The sequence below is a fragment of the Zootoca vivipara genome, chromosome 2, assembly GCF_963506605.1.
Source record: "Zootoca vivipara chromosome 2, rZooViv1.1, whole genome shotgun sequence".
In the NCBI taxonomy this organism is placed as follows: domain Eukaryota; kingdom Metazoa; phylum Chordata; class Lepidosauria; order Squamata; family Lacertidae; genus Zootoca; species Zootoca vivipara.
In genome coordinates this window covers 103592029-103611957 of record NC_083277.1, presented here as the reverse complement: position 1 = coordinate 103611957, position 19929 = coordinate 103592029, and the positions used below count along the sequence as shown (strand labels likewise).

At 41.6% G+C, this 19929-nt stretch overlaps 1 protein-coding gene across 3 annotated transcripts in view; it reads left to right on the top strand.

Moving 5' to 3' along the window:
* The first annotated feature begins 5204 nt into the window (after nt 1-5204).
* Nucleotides 5205-19929, top strand: part of HELZ (helicase with zinc finger) — a 113129-nt gene continuing 98404 nt past the window's right edge. Inside the window, exon 1 of one of the 3 annotated variants that reach the window (XM_035104007.2) lies at nt 5205-5265. The gene's annotated coding sequence lies outside the window, so the exon portion shown is untranslated. Of the gene's footprint in view, nt 5266-5684; nt 7110-19929 lie in introns of those variants that run through there. The other 2 variants (XM_035104008.2, XM_060271978.1) reach the window with 2 other exon arrangements.

Sequence of the window (19929 nt, the reverse complement as noted above, 5' to 3'; positions counted from 1 at the left end):
TCCAGAATGATGATTTTTCAACATCAACTTTGTTGGACTGGTTGTGTTGTTTGGATGCCTGGTTATAGTCTTCCAAAGCAACTACTCTATTCTGAACTTAATAATGGAAAGTGTGATGCTGGTGGTCAACAAAAGAGTTTTAAAGACTCTCAAGGCAAATTTAAATAATGTATCGGTACTGAAGCTGAGGCTCCAATACTTTGCCCACCTCATGAGAAGACTCCCTGGAAAAGACCCTGATGTTGGGAAAGATTGAGGGCACTAGGAGAAGGGGACGAAAGAGGACAAGATGGTTGGACAGTGTTCTCAAAGCGACTAACACGAGTTTGACCAAACTGCGGGAGGCAGTGGAAGACAGGAGGGCCTGGCATGCTCTGGTTTATGGGGTCATTAAGAGTCGGACATAACTAAATGAGTAAATAACAACACAAAACTTTGGTTCTTGAATGGTTTAGTTGTTGAACAAATCAGCTCCCAAATGCCGCAAACCCGGAAGTAGGTGTTCTGGTTTGTGAATGTTTTTTGGAAGCTGAATGTCCGACGCGGCTTCCGCTTGAAGCTCCTGCAGCCAATCGGAAGCCGTGCCTTGGTTTTTGAATGGTTTCAAGAGTCGAACAGACTCCTCTAACAGATTAAGTTCGAGAACCAAGGGACCACTGTAGTATAAATGCCAACAACTGGAAAACACTGGCATGCGAGTGCTCCAATTAGATAACAGCCTTTACCAAAGGTGTAGTGGGCTTTGAAGATGGCAAACCCTCACTGTGATTGACTCCTGGCCGGAAACCTATCTCCCCACTGTGGAAGGATGTGTGGATCCAGGATTGCCCTCCACAGCCACTTACAGCCTACACTGTGGTGTAGCCAGTGTGGTGTAGTGGTTAAGAGCAGTAGACTCGTAATCTGGGGAACCGGGTTCGTGTCTCCGCTGCTCCACATGTAGTGATAAAGCGGGATATCAAATCCAAACTATTCTTCTTCTTCTTCTTCTTCTTCTTCTTCTTCTTCTTCTTCTTCTTCTTCTTCTTCTTCTTCTTCTTCTTCTTCTTCTTCTTCCTCTTCTTCCTCTTCTTCTTCTTCCTCTTCTCACTGTTAAAACCGTGTTCATGAAAGACAATCTTACTTGGCTATGAGTGATCGCCAAAGAAAGAATGTCCACATTTAGTTATTTAATTCATTGCATTGACAAGTAATCAGACACTTAATTTATGCCTGTTTTAAGTTATGCCAGTCACAAAATTTGGATTGGGGGTGGCGCGTTATAGAAAGGAAAATAAATTAGCATAGTCTTTACCTTTACTTTAAGAGTTGCATAGCAGGGTGGGGAAAAATGAATGGTATGAGACTGCAGTTGAGAATGGGACGGGAGAAGAGCAGAGCAAGATTCCTGTGGGAAAGGTCACTGTGCTTGTTTTGCATGCATTCAAGCTCGAATGGAATTAGGTGTACTTTTTGCATTTTATTTCCTTCTGTCCACATTGCTTACACCCCCAAGGTGCATATATATCTAGATGTACGCATATTTGCATGCAACTGAGGATAAAACCTGAAGAAGTGCCACAATATGTGTGCTAGTCTTTAAGATGCTACGAGGCTCTTTGTTCTTTGTGTTGCATTGCAAACTAACAGTGCTGTTTACCCCTCTGGAAGATACATAAGGCAGACGCATGAGAAGGGGTGAAAGCATGCTACCTCCATAGACTGTAAGGAAAGGTGCGGATGGGGGGGGGGGAGGGAGTAAAGTAAAAGAAGGATAATGATCAATAAACAGGAATGTAGCAAAAGGTTGGATAGAAAGTAGCAAATGATGGTCAGAGAGGAAATGTGGCCACATACAAGAGTGAACAGCATGTAAACTGTATATATATTTGCAATAATGTGGTTGATTTTATTGTTTTGTTCACCTGCACTCCCACCTGCATTGCAGAATTGTATATGAACAAAAACATTTACTTTGAAAACTGATTAGGAAATGTACCCCAATGGCATTTTTGCACAGGTCAGTGACAAGCTCACATGATTTAAACAACTGCCTTATCTCAGCAGCACATTAAGGCTGCCATCCTATACCCAGTTATCTGGAAGCAAGCCTGACTGAACTCAGTGTAACTTACTTCTGAATGGACAGATAGAGGGTTGTACTGTAATTGTGCATTGATTGGCCAGGTGAGCAATGCAGCCATTAGATATGCTGGTAGAGTCAGTTATTCAAAGGTTTGCGTAGCTTTAAAAATGTGCCCACTGTTTGAATTGTTCAATGTTATGCTGGTTTGAGAGGTAACTCCCCCTCCTTTAAAAATAAAATAAAATAAATGCTGTGTTTCACTTCTGAAAGACTGCAGTCTGATCTTATGAAGATTGACTCAAAAGGAAAACAAGCAAATTTAATGGAATGTGTTGGTACAACAACCCCTCCCTCCTTTCCTTGGTTATATAATTATTATAGCTGAGAAGTAAAGCCCAAGGGTGTTATGTCCTTTAAAAATACAGTGATAGTTGCCAATCTCCACTGCATTACTTTGTACTCGAAGTCAACTTTGGATGTAAATACAAAATATGAAAATATGCAAGAAATTGTTATTCATCCTTGGCAAGCTGAAGAATGGCTACAGGTAACTCTTTCAGGTCAAATCCACACCACACATTTGTTTAATTATTAAATTTATACCCCATCTTCCTCCCAAAGGTGTCCAGGATGGTAAACATTTAAAAACATTGCCAGATGCAGACTGGAAAAAAACAACTTAGCTTGTTGGGAAAACATTTAAATCACATGGCTTCCCCCCAAAAAACCCCCCCTGTATTTTGCCTCCTGCAGAGCTACAATTCCCAGCACCCTTGATGAACTAAAGTTCCCAGGATTCTCTAGGGGAAGTCATGTGATTTAAATGTATGGTGTTGATGTGGCCAAGACGGTAAAACAGTAGTGATATTAGGTTGTGTGAGTTAAATCGGATAGCTCATTCAGTAGAGCATGTGATTCTTAATCTAAGGGTTGTGGGTTTGAACCCCACGCTGGGTGAAAGATTCCCTGCATTGCAGGGGGTTGGACTAGATGACCCTAGTGGTCCCTTCCAACTCTACAATTCTATGATTTTTATCACTCTGCTTTAAATACCATCAGCTATAACTACTACAAATCATATTCTGTACATTTTGTGGGAAATGCCGCAAAGTTTTATATAGAATTTGAACAACAGCTACTGCAGAACATAGCTGAATCCAATGAATAACTAATTATGTGTGCAAAGCACAGCATTTTACAAGGACTGACCGAATTGTCGCAGCAGTATAATTAATGTTGGAAATAATACATAAATCTCTTAAGTGCTGCCAAAATGGAAACGACCTGATTTTTGTCAGTTACGTACTTTATGTGACCCACAGACCAATATTTGTTCTTTCTCGAGGCTGTGGACTACTGTACCTTTCGCTCATAGCTGCCAAGTTTTCCCTTTTCTCGCGAGGAAGCCTATTCAGCATAATGGAATTTCCCTTTAAAAAAGGGAGAACTTGGCAGCTATGCTTTTGCTACACAATGCTACTTATGGGATGGGAGTGGTGACAAGCAGACATTTCACAATTTCTGCCCTCTCTTTCTCACAAAAAATAATAATCTTTTTTTTAAAAAGAAACTCCTGCAAAACAAACAAACAAACAAACAAACAAAACCAGCTAGCTTAGGCGTCAGTAACCCCACTTATTTGCACCATACCATGAGAACCGCTTAGGGATTTTTTTCTTTAAAATATAAAGCGGTATAGAAATGATGATGATGATGATGATAATAATAATAATACCAACCACCTTGCCTTCCACCCCCATCAAATGCCTCTCACCACTTCCTTCCCCACCCCCCATGGCTGAGTAAGCAAAACGGATCCCTAGTGTGTGGTGTTTGGGCGTGTGGTGTTGGGTTCTAAACCACAGAGCCTCTTGGGCTTGCCAGTCAGAAGGTCACCAGTTCAAACCTGCGCAACAGGGTGAGCTCTCATTGCTCTGTCCCAGCTCCTGCCAACCTAGAAGTTTGAAAGCACACCATCACAAGTAGATAAATAGGTACCGCTGCGGTGGGAAGGTAAACAGTGTTTCCATGCACTCTGGCTCCCGTCACGGTTTCCCGTTGCACCAGAAACAGTTTAGTCATGCTGGCCACATGACCCAGAAAGCCGTCTGTGGACAAACACTGGCTCCCTCGGCCAGAAAGCGAGATGAGCGGCGCAACCCCATAGTCGCCTTTGACTGGACTTAACCGTCCGGGGGTCCTTAACCTTTACCTTTACCCCCGCAGGAACACAACCCTCCTCCCGCTTGCTTCACTTTTCTTTGCACCACACCATGTAAACCGCTTTGAGATTTTTTTTCCTTTAAAGTATAAAGCAGTATAGAAATTGTCATCATGATCATCAGTGCTTTTTATTTCAGCCAGAACTCTCTGGAACTCTGTCCCAGCAATCCTCTCTGGTGGGCACCATGGCCATTCTAAGAGAACGAGGGAGGTGTTCATGGTGAGTTCCTGCACCTCTTTTTCTAGAAAAATGGCACTACCGGTAGTAACAGCAGCAGCAGCAGCAGCAATATTAATAATCATAATAATAAATAAAATAATGATATTGATAGTAATAATTAAAAATTAAAAATGATGATAATAATAATAATAATATAACCAAGAGAATAATAATGATAGTAAAAATAATAATTAAAGAATGATGATCAGTTGTTTTTTTCGGGGGGGGGGGGACACAGAAGTACGCATACCCCTAAACGTTTTGTGAATCTTTGTACAGTACTTTTGTCCATTTCCTGTATTTATTTTCCCCATTTGAACTGTAAAATGGTGATTTACTTGAGTCAAAATTAGAGTTCCCCTAAACATTTTTAAGGAAAAAAAGCACTGATGATAATGATGATGATGATGATGATAATGATAATGATAATAATAATACCAACCACCTTGCTTTCTACCCCCCATCAAATGCCTCTCTCTCCTTCCTCCCCCCTTATGGCTGAAGCACTTCTGCAGAAGCACGACCTTCCTCCTCCTTGCTTAACTTTTCTCCGCCGTCTTTCTGAGGCGCGTGTGTGAGAGAGTGGGGGTGGGTGGGAAGGACGGGGATGAGGGAAGAAGAGAGCTCCCCCCCTTTCCCTTTCCCCCCTTCCTTCCTTCCCTCCCTCTCCTCTTCCCCCCTCCCTCCCTCCTTACCCACAATGCTCTGCGAGGACGTTGACAAGTGGATCCAAGATGGCGTAGAAAAGCAATGACAGGTAAGCCGGGACTTCCCCGTTCCCTCTCGGGGAGGGCGAAGGGCGAGGAGGGGGGCGTGGGCCGGCCCGGGTCGGCCGAGGGGCTCGGCGGGGCCCCGGGGCTCGGGGCGGAGTTGGTTGGGGCCGGGGCTGGAGCCAGGAGGCCGGAGGCCGAGCGGGGCCGGCGGGAGAGAGAGAGAGGGCCCTGGGGGTGCGGAGGGGCCTGCGGGAGCCGAGCAGCTTCGGGGCTGTTTCCCCCTCGGGGGTCCCAGTTGCCTCAGTGCGGGGATGAGGGGCGAGCCGAGGGGCGGGTTCGAGCCCCGGCTCCTCCGGGGGAAGCGGGACCTTGGAGCAGAGGAAACCAGACCCACACACCGATGGGTGGGGTGCGTGTTTGCGGGCGGGCGGGCGCGTGTTTTCGCGGATCTTTTTCTTTTCTAAGCAGCTAAAAGGGGGGCATTTCAGGCCGGCGAACGTGGAAGCTTTCAAAGGGCGGGGGTAGTTTTTTAAAATTAAAAAAATCAAAAAAACACACACAAAAACACACAACACACGCAACTCTCAAGGTTCACGGAGACCCTCAACTAGACGGGCCAAGAAAAAGCGGTTCATATGCGCTGTATACACGCGATATAATAACCTCTTGGCGCCAGGTGGCGCTGCCGAGCGACGTTTTCCTCCGCCCGTTTTCCCTGTTTAAATGGACGGCGCTCTAAAGTGAAGCGCTTCTTCGTGGGGGTGGGGTGGGGTGTCTGGATCCAGCCCGGTTCTTTGTGGAACTGAGCAGGGAAGTCAAGGACTCCAGGATTTGAACGGGAGGCTTCCCCTCCTATCGACACTCCCCCCCCTCCGCCCCTCCATGATCGAAGTTGGGAATAAATACTAGATTAAAAGAAAGACAGAAAAGAACACGAGAGGTTGAAGGGGTTGCTGTGCTTTTCCGAGATGGTTGGGACGGGCAATGGTGAAATAGGAGATGGGTGGCAGGAAATCGGTTCTTTTGTAAGCAGGCAAAATGTTGGTGCTTGGAAAAGTAATGGCGTGGCAAGTCAGCGAAGGCCCTGTTTAGATCAGTGGCGTGGGGAGTAAGGGAAAGTTGTGACCCTTTCCTAACTGAAAATGTCGATGGAAGCAAGTGAGATTTTCAAATGGAAAAAAATGTCTATGTCACAGAGGCTTGCTTTTTGTGGTGGTTCAAATACTATTAATTTTTAGCATTTAGCAAGTCCCCTTTGCAACTAGACTTGCTTGCACAAAAGTTGATGGCCAGTATTAGTTGTACTTGGAGTAGGCCCATTGAAATCAAGGGAGTTTTAAGTAAATTAAGTCAGTTATTTTAAAGAGTCTGCTCTGAGTATGATGAACATAGGATGTTGCCCCAGAGAACTAAGCTTTGTGAAATACAATGTTAAAAAACAACCTTGATTGTAACTTCCTGGGTTGGGATAGTTTATGGAAAGGAATTTTCTTTCCAGTGGAAGCTATATTTTGGGCTCAAGGCCTGCCAGGATTTACTACATAGTTTAGCCACCAGAAATAACAGAATGCTGTTCAGGCTTGGAACTCAAAACAACTTCACAGTTATATGTGACTGAAATTAAGGATATGTTGGTGAAATAGTTTAAGCAAGGAGGGAATATGCTTGTGAGTGTAGTGCAAACTGGAAAAAGGCTTTTTGAGTAATTTGACTGAAGCCACACCTGAGAAACAAGTAAGAATTACTATTTCAATACAGTATTAAAAGTAACTTTGACTGAATATTAGAGTGATATCATTTGCAGGGTCAAATATGCTGTGATCACAAATGCTGTGAATGAGGCTCTCCACTTTATAAAGGGTGCAATTCAGCACACACTTTCAAAGAAGTAAGTCCTGTTGAATTCAGTGATCTTCTGAGTAGAAAGGTATAGAATTTGAATGTCCATGTAGTTTGTGGAAATAAACCTTTTAATTGGAGAAGCCCAAAACCATATCAGTTATTTTGTGTATATTTTATTCTACAATTATTTAGTAAAAGCACAGCTTATTTAATTCATAAAATTTATTCGCTGCATGACTGTTAAGAAACAAACCTCAAAGCAGTTTACAAATTTTGAGACGTAGTTGTGTAGCAGCTGGCTTTTATTGTAAGATACATACAAGCAACATTTTCTCTCTCCAGGTTCGAGAATCTTGTATTGTAAATGGCAAACAAAATTTCTAGTGGATAAATGATTTTTTTAAAAAGTTAAGCACTTTTAGAGCTGAAATATAGCAAAGACTGAAAAAAAAATGTAACTTTTTATATTGTATTTGCTTAGATAGCTAATTAGTTCTTTTTAGAAAACCTATGTCAGCAAACAACAGTTTCCAGACTTAAAGCTAAGGAGCCTACTAATGGAATTCCTTTGATGTCTTTGAGTCACGTGATGGTTCCACCCGTAGTTGATTCTGCTGTTATGCCATAATGCCTTCATGGTTGTTGCTGATACACTGTTGCTGATCTTCCTTGTAATCCTCCCACTTTTGAGAATTATTGTACTACGGCTAACTTAAGTATAATGAAATCTATGGGCTGAAGGACTTTAATCTTAGCAGAGCTGGTTATGTAAGCAACGCCTTATTTGCAGTGAACTTTTTCATGTGGATCTAGTTTAGGTTTATAGAAAATATTCACAGTGCACCAAATGCATAGTGGTGAACGAGTGAGGAAGTTGGTGGCTGTTGTAACATTTATACGCTACCGTGTTTCTCACAAAATAAGACGTGCCTATAAAATAAGCCATGGCACGATTTTCTGGAGGCAATAAAAATAAGACGTACTGGGGTATTGTTAGTGGTGGGAGCAGGTCTGCATGGCGCTTCTGCAGCGCGTGCCTCGCCGAGCCCCGACTGGTCGGGACTCAGCGCGCTGTGCGCTGCTGTCTCTCCCGAGTCCCGCTGGGTTGGGACTCGGCGCGGCGCGCGCTGCTGTCTTTGCCGGGTCCCGCTCAGTCGGGGCTCAGCACAGCGCGCGCGCGCTGCTGTCCTTGCCGGCTCCCACTGAGTCGGGGCTCTGCGCAGCGCGCGCTGCTGTCTTTGCCGGGTCCCGCTCAGTTAGGGCTTGGCGCAGCGTGCGCTGCTGTCCTTGCCGGCTCCCGCTCAGTCGGGGCTCGGCACAGTGCACGCCGCACAGAGCCCCGACCCAGCAAAACTCTCTGAAAGCTTAATACCGGTAAAAAATAAAAAAGCTTAACAAAAAAAAATAAGACATCCCCTGAAAATAAGCCGTGGTGTGTTTTTTGGAGGAAAAATAAATATAAGACGGTGTCTTGTTTTGTGAGAAACACGGTACTTTCCCACCACTCACCGGCCCCCAAAGTGGCTTGCAGTTGATAATTGATAGCATACAAAAAATTCTGGTGACAGCCCCCACAATCATCCATGCATTTGCTAGATCAGCCTTCACCATTAGCTCCACCTAGCACCATGCCCATCTGTGTTATGGGTATAGTGGTGCTGATCTCCCTTGTGAATTCATTGAGATAATGTCTGTGAAGAGTGCTTCATAAATGCTAAATATTATTAATATTTTATTATTTTTTTCCAGTGTAAGAAAGTACCCCATCTGTGCCATATATATAGGACCATCAGGCAGATCTCCCTTTGGCTGCTTTGTAGCAACAGAGTAGATTCCTGAATGCAGCTCAAGAAAGAATGAACGAAAAGGAAAAGAACTCAAAAGAATAGATGCAGGCCTCAAACTGGTGTTTGGTAGGATCCTTTTTTAAGTTGGCAGAGTAAAAACTATAAATTTCCCAAGTATTTCAATCTGTAAACTTCCATGGGGAGAATAACCAGATACTGTACTTTTTTTTCCTGAAGGAAGAATCCCTTGAGAGTAAGGTACCTAAGGCTGCAATATACTAAACAGGGAGTAACGCTATAATACGAAACTTACTTACTTCATTGAAATCAGTGGCACATGAATCTGAGTAGGTATTCATAGCATTGTGCTGTAAGCCTCATTGAACACAATGGTACTTACTTCTGAGTAAACAGATATAGGGTTGCACTGTAAGGAAATAATCTTTGTAGGAAGATAATATCTTATCTCATTACTCTGATGAAGATTTCTAATCAAACTCCTTTGGGCAGATGGTGGTTTTGACTCTGCTGCAATACAATTTTTCTACCAAGCACCAATTTGAGGCTTGTATGTCATTTTTTGACTATAGTTCAAGACAACTCTTTATTTACACGCACATCTATTCTATAACTTAATATATAGCATAATGGGTGGAACTAATTTTTGAACTAAGTATTACAGAATCAGAGAGTTGGAAGGGGCCTCAAAGTTCATCTAGTCCAACCCGCTGTTGATGCAGGGAACCTATCCCTGATAAAGGTTTTTAAACAGAGGCTGGATGTCTATCTAATGATGAAGAAGCCATCATCTTCTGAGGCAGTCTGTTCTGTTGTCAAACAGCTAGCAGCATCAGGAAGTTCTAATGCTTAGTACAAATAATTTTGTATGTGTCATTTGAACCCATTTGTTTGGGGCCTACCCCTCTCAGATGTTGATGTTCACCAGAAGTGTTATCTTCACTTTTATAAACACAACGCAAAATATTGTACAGGTGCTCCAATTTAGAGTTTATGTTTAACCTTCGCTACACATTCACCTTTTAGGTTGCAAGTGACTATTTGTATATCACAATCATAGGCTAGTTGGTGCACTGCTCAGTGACAAATATGTGTTGCAGAGGTTTTATTTGGACCTTCTGTTAATAATCGTGTGAATCACACTCACTCTATTTCATTCATGCAATTTTTAAAACCACTTAATATAATAAAAAATATTTAACTGCTTTAAAGGTAAAGGTACCCCTGACCGTCAGGTCCAGTCGTGACCGACTCTGGAGTTGTGCACTCATCTCACTCTATAGGCCGAGGGAGCCGGCGTTTGTCCTCAGAGAGCTTCCGGGTCATGTGGCCAGCATGACTAAGCCACTTCTGGCGAACCGGAGCAGCGCACGGAAATGCTGTTTACCTTCCTGCTGGAGCGGTACCTGTTTATCTACTTGCACTTTGACGTGCTTTCGAACTGCTAGGTGGGCAGGAGCTGGGACCGAGCAACGGGAGCTCACCCCGTCACGGGGATTCGAACCGCCAACCTTCTGATCGGCAAGCCCTAGGCCAGGCATCCCCAAACTGCGGCCCTCCAGATGTTTTGGCCTGCAACTCCCATGATCCCTAGCCAACAGGACCAGTGGTCAGGGAAGATGGGAATTGCAGTCCAAAACATCTGGAGGGCCGAAGTTTGGGGATGCCTGCCCTAGGCTCTGTGGTTCTTCCAAACTAGCAATTTGAAAGCATGCCAGTGCAAGTAGATAAATAGGTACCTCTGCTGTGGGAAGGTAAACAGCATTTCCGTGTGCTCTGCTCTGCTTTCCGTCATGGTATTCCGTTGTACCAGAAGCATTTTAGTCATGCTTGTCACATGACCTGGAAAGCTGACTGTGGACAAATGCCAGCTCCCTTGGTCTGGAGATGAGCTCCATACCCATAGTCACTTTTGACTGGACTTAACTGTACAGGGGTCCTTTACCTTTACCTATTCTGCTGGTCAGGGAATAACTAGCAGGGACTTCTCAGGAGGTCATAAAGATTGACTAGGGGCGGTATTCTACTAAGTATCTTGGTCCAAAGTTGTTTATGGTTAGATGGCTCAGTATCTAGAGCCATCTCTGTATGGATCCTATTCATATTGTCTTGTTTGCAGTGATTTATAAGCCTCCATGGAAGCCTTTTTTGGCTTGACAGTGGAATGAAAAAATCTTAAGTGGTGTGATGTACCTGCCTTTGCTATTCCTGCCTATGCTAGGTATAGTGCCTATACTTTACTGCCATGGCTGCATGTTTCATGGTAGTTACACCCTCCACCACATGCTAGTAGAAATACAGTCCCTATCTTCATGCCAGAAAAGGTAGGTGTATAGTTGCACCTCCATTGCATTTTCTCTTTCAGCAGCTAGGAAAAGAGGGAGAAAATGCACAGCTAGTCAAAATCAGTGTTGCACTCTTAGAAAGCTCTTTGAGCAATAAAGTAAACTGGTATTCACAATTTACTTAGGCTCTACATTTGATTCCGGAGCATGGTTTGGCCTTTTAACTGCTCATCCACATAGGTACTCCTGTTCATTCAGATTGTGCTAAACCATAACTTTGTGTAATGTTTGAATATGGCTGATGGCGTAGATTCCACTAACCTGGTACACTAGCAGAAGCGAGTGCAAGAACGCCTGTTAGGGCAACAGGATTTCCCATCTCTCCTCACCCTGTGTACCCCTGTGCCTTCCTCAAATTTAGTTTGGAGGGTCAGTAGAACTCCTAGAACAGCATGCTGAGAAAGGAGACGGGGATTGTTCCATTGAGCAAGCAGAAATGCTTGCATTTAGAAAAGGATCACCTTAGTGCGATGTTTAATTCTTCCCAACGTGTGGTGAACTTGACTGGCCAAGTCTTGTCTTGATTTTTTTTTTAAAAAATGCTTTAAATAGCTTGCGATGTTATCTCAGAAAGGGTAGAAGTATTTTGGGCATTAATCTTTAGTTTTTAATTTTTTAAACAAATGTTACTGGTTCTTGCATCTGATCTTTTTTTTAAAAAAATGCAGCATCTCAAACAGAGTTGAAATAGACATGCTACTGCTTTACATTGAGCTTCGCATTGAGCTCAGTTATATTTGTATTCCAAACTATTTATACTATTCATATCTAGGAATTAAACAGGTTCAGCATCTCAAAGTGGATGGCGATAAAGTCACATCCTAATATACTCTGACACTTCTTTGCTATTCTGGAAATGTGATAATGAAAGCACCCTGCATTTTCATTTGAGCCATTGCGGCCACTTCAGGGATTCCATACACAAAACACATGGTGTTCATAGCTTTTCCTCCCTCTGCCCTATTTTTCCCCCTTCATGACACATTGCTCACTCACCTTTCACAGTGTATCTTGCTGGTGATAGACACAAAACAAGGCCTTGTTTCACCCATTGGTAATTCCAGCTGTTACTGCTGTCTTAAACCTTTAAACAAAAAAACCAAGTTCCAATGATTTCAGTGATATTTGGGCTCAACTCAAATGTGCATTTTAAAATGCATTAAACTCAGAAATCATCTCTTGCTCCAGTAAATATATATTATAACCATTAACAAGTTACGCCACTTTTGCTTTAAATGACACTAAGACGTTCTGCAGCTAGTAAGGAAGAAGACTCGGATGAAGTTCCACAGTTTATGTTCCTAATGTGCACCACTGCGATTTCCTGCACTATCTCTGTCTGTTGTCCAATGCCTATGTACACCAACATTGGAAGAGAGGCTCAAAAGTTCATGGGAAATCCTTTAGGTGGCACTAGTAAGAATGCTTTTAATGACAGCTTATGTAGCCCATGCCAAGCAGATATCCGGTATCTACTGGTAGGGACTAGTTCATATTTTGAGGGTGGGAAGAAGGCAAGTTGTGCACACTCTATACAATTGCTCAAAGTTGACAGATAAATGAAGATGACACATGCTCTCTCTGTTTTCGTGTGTGTGAGAAAGTAAGTGCCACAGAAATATGCATACCCTTTCATCATGCCTACACAGACAGACATATCAGCATGTTTCAGATATATTAGCATGTTTCAGTATGTGTGTACTTGCAGTATTTGAAGTTAGCAGTGGCGCATTTAAATAAAAAAGCTTGCCCACATTTCTGCTAATTCATTAGAAATTCACCTTGTCTGTTACCCTCATCGGGAAGCTGGACTTGTAAAAGCTTGCTGATATGAAGATTCACACAATTGAGTATTATTATTACAGTATTACATTTATATAGGCATGGATGCTCAGAACTACAAGTGGAAGGAACTTTGTGGAAGATGCCACTGATCACTTTTGTCCTTTCCCAGCAGCCACTGCACTGCATTCCATGCTATTCAAAGGGGGCTACCGACCCTCTGGATAATTTATTCAAGGAGTGCAGGGAGCTGAAAATTTATTTTGCAAGCTCTCTTCTACTCAAGATTCTTGGAATCCAAAATCATAAACTTTTTTACTTAAAAATAATCAAAGCACTTCAAAACAAAAACAAGAGAACAGCGTGTAAAAACAAACCGTGCAGGAGAAGCTTTAGTGAATCAGTGGGTTGTATGCAAAGCTGTACACAAACAAGCAGAATGGTCTTCAGTGCATACAGGTGGACTTCATCCTCCCTGCAGCTCCTGTGCATGCCATCAGAATCTGCTCCCAGTGGTGGAGCATGTTTCCATGGAGCCTGGGGCGGGGCACAGAGGGTGAAGGAGCCAGTTGTACATGGCCAGTCCTTGCTGTTAGAATGTTCGCCACAACAGCTCTGTACCCTTCTCATGCGCCCTCCCCGAGCGGCTTTGCAAGGAGTGTTTCCATGGCGGGGCGCAGAGGGCGAACAAAGCCTGCTGCTCCAGATTGCCGCTTCGGTGGTGAGGGCTTGCCTAGCGCAGCGGGCTCCGTTCACCCTCTGTGCCCCGCCATGGAAACACTCCTTGCAAAGCTGCTTGGGGAGGGCGTGTGAGAAGCGCACAACAACTATGCGCCCTTTGATCCCAGCCTCACCTTTGCAAGACTGAGGCCCTTCTCATGCTCCTCTCCCTGAGTGCCTTTTCCCAGCCTCACAAAGCCACGCAGGGCTGACTTGGAGGGCAGTGTGAGCAGCACGCGCCCAGCCCCAAATTTGCCCTGGGCAATTGCCCCGGCTGCACCCCCCTCCATGCTACACCCCTGTCTGCTTCAGAGGGTTTGGGAACTCTTCAGACCAAATTTGGGGCTGTAGTGGGGAGGAGAAGAAAGTGAAGTCCCATTGCATGAGCAGAAGTCTGCTCATGCAACGATTTATTGACTTTCTGCTATGGAATCTTTATTTTTTCCTAGAGAATGTTACATAAGAGTATAAGAAGAGTTTGCTGGGTCAGGCCAGTGGTCCATCTAGTCCAGGATCCTGTTCTCATAGTCTCTAACTAGATACCTATGAGAAGCATGCAAGCAAGACCCGAACACAAAAGCGCTCCTCGTTGCAGCAACTAGTCTTGAGAACCACACTGTCTGTAACTGTGGAAGGCAGAAGAACACAGACACCCAGGCTAGAAGGCATTGATATTCTTATCCTCCATGAATTTTTCCAATCCTTTTTTAAAAGCCGTTCAAGTAGGTGGCCATCCCAGCCTCCTGTGGGAGCGAATCCCATAGTTTAGCTTGCTTCTGCCAGTGGGAGATCTATAAGCAGAACTCCATTCATGGGAATCTCTGGATATGAATCAATGTATTTAGAATTGTAAAGTCAGAGTAAGTTCGAGATCAAGGGAGCAGTAACAGTTACACTCAGGGGGTAGGTTGTTAATCTGTCAGTCTCGCTACCTGCAAAAGGAATAGACGTTGCTGTGTTAAAACTGAAGTCCTTTGCTGAGTCGTAAAATAGGTCTGTCTTTTAAAGTGATCCAAGTTAGCTTTGCAAGTCCTACTGTGATTTTTTTTTTATGATACAGTCTCCAGAAATACATCTGGTATTGAGAACAGACTGAATTAGCTGAATGTTGTGTAATCTTTGTGAACAACAGGGTTTTCTCCCTAAAAGAAAAATGAACAATAATGTCAGGATTTTGATAAATTTGATAGAGTATTTAGATTGGAACCCCGGTCGGGAAACTGCCCTGATATTCCTAGATGCCGAGAAGGCTTTCGATAACGTGAATTGGGACTTTATGAAAAGGACGGTGAGAGAATTGGGCATAGAAGGAAATTTTTTTAAAGGCATAAACACAATATATCAAAAGCAAAAAGGAATATTGATTGTAAACGGGGACATCTCCGGAGAGATAGAGATATCGAGGGGCACTCGGCAAGGGTGTCCGCTTTCACCACTCTTATTCATTTTGACAATTGAAAGTCTGCTAAAAGAGATAAAAGAAGATAAAAAGATTAAAGGAATAAAAGTAGGAGAAAATACCTATAAAGCACGAGCCTTTGCAGACGATGTGGTCATAATATTGGAGGATCCCCTAGAAAATATACATTATTTGAAAGAAATCTTGAATAATTATGGAAAAATATCGGGCTTTAAAATAAATAAGGGGAAAACCAAAATCATTACAAAAAATTTAAGGGAAAAAGATAAGAAGGAATTAGAGGAGAAAACAGGATGGGAAATAGCGAGAAAGGTCAAATATTTAGGAATTGAAATAACAGCTAAAAATGTAAATTTGTTTGAAAATAATTATGAAAAGAAATGGAAAGAAATAGAAAAAGATTTAGAAAGGTGGAGCAATTTGCATCTGACCCTGTCCGCGAGAATAGCGGCAATCAAAATGACAGTATTGCCTAAATTATTGTTCCTATTTCAGATGTTACCAATTATTGACAGGAAGGAATGTTTTGAGAAATGGAGGAAAAGCCTAAGTAAATTTATATGGGAAAAAAAAACACCAAGGATACAGTATAGATTATTAACGGATACAAAAGATAGAGGTGGATGGGGAGTACCGGACCTAAAACTGTATTATGATGCTGCGGGCTTGTGCTGGATAAAAGATTGGGTTGAATTGAGAAACAAAGAAATTCTAGATCTAGAGGGTTTCAATAATATCTGGGGCTGGCATAATTATTTATTAGAAGAAAGGAAAGGGGGATATAAAGAAATAACAAATCATGTTTTCAAGAAATCTTTATTAAAAATATGGGCCCAACACAAAAACATTCTGGAGCCGAAAACGCCCTGGTGGGCATCTCCAGTAGAAATGACCATGATGATCAAAGACAGCAGACGAAAGACCTGGCCGACTTATTCAGACATTCTGGAAAAAAATGGAGAACAGATAAAGTTAAAATCATACCAACAGATAAAACAGGAGTGTACAAGCTGGCTACATTATAATCAAATTCAAAGTATTTTCGAAAAACATAAGAAAATTGGCTTTCTGGGGAATAAATCAAAGTTGCAAGAATTATTATTGGGAAATGGGGACAAGGCAATGTCTAAATTATACAATTACCTTCTCGAATGGGAACTTAAGGATGAGGTGGTAAAGGTTACAATGGTGAGATGGGCCCAGGATATAGGAAGGCCCATATATAGCTGCCAATGGGAAAAAATGTGGAAGGAAGGGACAAGATTCACGGCGTGCTCAAGTATAAAAGAAAATATATTAAAGCTGTTTTACAGATGGCACATAACACCAGCCAAAATTGCGAAAATTTGCAAAAAGAATTCCAACATATGCTGGAAATGTAATAAGGAAATTGGCACCTATTACCACTGTTGGTGGGAATGCGACGAAATTCGGAAGTTTTGGAACAATGTTTATGAAAAACTGAAAAAGATGCTGAAATTAACGTTTGAAAAAAAACCTGAATTATTCCTATTGAATATGGTCCCGAATAACATCCCAGAAGAGAAAAAGAATGTATTGTTGTATGCAATTGTAGCAGCTAGATTACTTATAGCCAGAAATTGGAAAGGAGGGAAAGTACCATCAATCTATGAATGGCAGGAAAAATTAGTAGAGTTTATGAATTTGGCCAAAATGACCGCGGTAATTAGAAACATCCCCAAACAAAAATATATGATTGAATGGAAAGGTGTAGAGGAGTATTTCAAAAAAGAAAAATTTAATATTGATTTGGTGATTTGTCTAAATTGAAAAAGAAGCAGGAAATTTTATTAGATATAATGATGTAATTAATGAAATAAAGAGTGAGAAGTAAGTTAAAGCAAGAACAGAGGGAAAGAAAGAAGGAAAGCGATGCATGAATAGTAGGAAGTATTTTTGCTGTATTTTTATTTTCTTTTTTTTGTGTATTTTATGTATTATAAGTAAGTATTTTAGATCTATCCTCGTTCCTTTACTACTTAAGTCTTAATTGAAATATCGAAATTATGGTTTGAGTAAAGGTTCGGATTAAGATAGGTTATGTTATGTTAATTTCTTTATATTATGCTAATTTCTTTATTTTGTTAATTTTGTTAATTTGTTATTTGTTGTTTTGCCAATTTGTTTATTGATTTGTTAATTTGTTAATTGTCTATTTGATTTTGCTTTGTCTATTTTGTATCGTTGTATAATTGAAATAAAGTTTTTTCTTTAAAAAAAAAAAAGAAAAAAAAAAGAATGTTGTGTAATCTTTGGGTTTGCAGTGCCTGGGGACTATGTCTCGTGATCTTGCTGGTTTATAAAGGGACCATACTTCCAAGAGATTTAGTGGGTAAACAGTGAAAGGATAAGGGAAGCAGGATAGTTGATCTGCATGCTTCTATATGTTCAAATTGCCAGAAGTATTAAGCAAAGTTCATATTCTCTAATTTGGAGGAACGTGCTCCAGATTTCTAGTAATATGGGTAGTATTCAACTACGGTAAATTTTTCTTAGAGTAGACCTGTTGAAATTAATGGTTCTAACTTAGTCATGTTCATTAATTTCATTTAGGACTTGTGTGGCCTGAGCAGGACTTGTGTAGCCTGCATGGGAGCAAAGGATACAAACAAGATATGGTAGTTATCCACATATTGTTGACAAACTTTCTTTTTTGGAGATTTGCTTGGGCCTGCTACTGGTGTCGAATTAAACTAGTCTTCTTCAGCTCTCTGTTTGAGTGGTGATTCTGGATCACAGCTAGAATTGTCCTCCTTTAATCTTCCTGCCACACTTGCCATCCTCTTCAGCCACACCAATGTGGTGTGTCACACTCTTTGAGAACCCCTATATTAAAATAAAACTGGTTGCTGAAGAAGATAAGTATATTTGTTTTTGCAATTATTAGCTACTATCTTAACTGAATATAGAAATGTTTGTTCATTGGAAAATTACTTCTCCATTGAACTGTTAGTTCAGCAATACAAGAGATTATGAAGATTTCAGAGATAATGGACAGTTATACTGTACCTCTATTCCTACCCAGCTTCAGAGGAAACATACTGCAGTGCATTTTCAGGTGGCATCTGGGTCTACAACAAAATATTAGAGGGATGTGCTGAATTCCTTTCCAATTCCTAGTGCACACTGATGTATAGGTGGGTGGGGGAAGTAAACAGGAAGCTTTGGTAAAGTAACAGATAGTTGGAGTGTGTAATATAGCTTCACTAAATACAGAAGAAGCAGAGTTTTAATTTGGAAACTTTTCAAATTGGGTTCATATAGAATGGGCATAATGTAGAAGTAAATTTGTTAAAGTATATGCAAACCAGACTAGCTGTGTGCAGTATGCCGCCGTTTAAGAACGACCGTTTTGGGAGTAAAAGTCTAGCTCTGTGCTAGATGCTATATTTGCTTCATACTTTTTTTGTAAAAATTCAGACATGTAATGCTATCATGGAGGTATGTTCCTTTGGTGCAAAACTCAATTTCAAATCTCCAACCAGATTCCCCCCAATATTCTACAGCATTTTGAAGAACTATCCAGATGACCATGTTTAGGTTTAAACACATGAAACTGGAAAAGTGTTCTGATGATTCAGTGGGGTTCGTTTAGATGCAGTGGTGTCCAAACTTTTCCCAGGGCCAGATTTGATGAAGTGAAGGGCTGTAAGGGCTGACCAAAGTTGTTTACCTAGGATTTTACCCTAAAGTTGTTGAGCTTTTTTAAGGATTGAAGTAGTTGAGGTTTTTTTTTAAGGATTTTACCTCAGGAAATGAACTGCCACAGGCGCCAGATTAACCCAACATGCCTGGTAGAGGTAGTTGATAAAATCTGACATACTAAATAGGTATTCTCTATCTCACTGATATACAGTAGAAAGAAACCTCAGAGGAAAGCAGTTTATATAAGTTACAGTTACAGGTAATTTCATAAGTACTACCCAGATGAATCAGTAGTGTTAATATGTTGATAGAGACTTGTGTTTTGTACCGGTATGTGTTCTGGTAGGGCAATGGCTTTCAAAGTGTAGTCTAGGGAGGTCTGAAATCCCTTGGAAGCTTATCAGGGGAAAAGTAATGAAGGTCAGTACTCCCAGAGACACAACTTGCTCAGCAATACTATGCAGCTGTATTCCGTGTTCACGCAGGACAGAAGCAAGGACCAGCAGGCCTGGTATGTACCATAATGAACACCACACACTATGACATGCCTCAAAATCCTCTAATAATAGGGATTCCTTGGGAGAAAAGCTAATGTGGAAAGGGTTTCCTGAAGGTAGAATCTTTCAAAATTACCGTGCTGGGTGCTCCTTTTCAAAACTGGATTTCAATTCCATTTTGAGTTAGTGGTATTCCCTCCCACAAAACTTTCTAAAGTTTGGGATTTAAATGCAAGAGTAATAATCCTCTTTAAGATTTTTTTTAGGGGAGGGCAGTAAACGTGTTCATTCTGAAATATGTCTCGTAAGTATGTCTCTAGACGTTGAATCTGGAATGCTTGATGAGGGATTTAAGCTAAACAGCAAAGCGTTGCTCCCCTCCTTTAGGCAACATTTACAAACGCAAAGCTGTAGTATTGAATTTTTATAGTATTTCCAAGCTGCTTGTTTTAAAACATTTCTGCAAGTTTACTTGCAATGAAGATTGAATTACTGTATTTTTATAACATTAGAAGTGAATTATGCCTTCAGCCCAGAAACTGTAGAAAATAAATAAAAGATGAGAGATGCTTCTAATGTGGGCTCGGTTTGTGGGTGTGTTTAATTGTTTGCACTCTACTTTTAGTGGGGG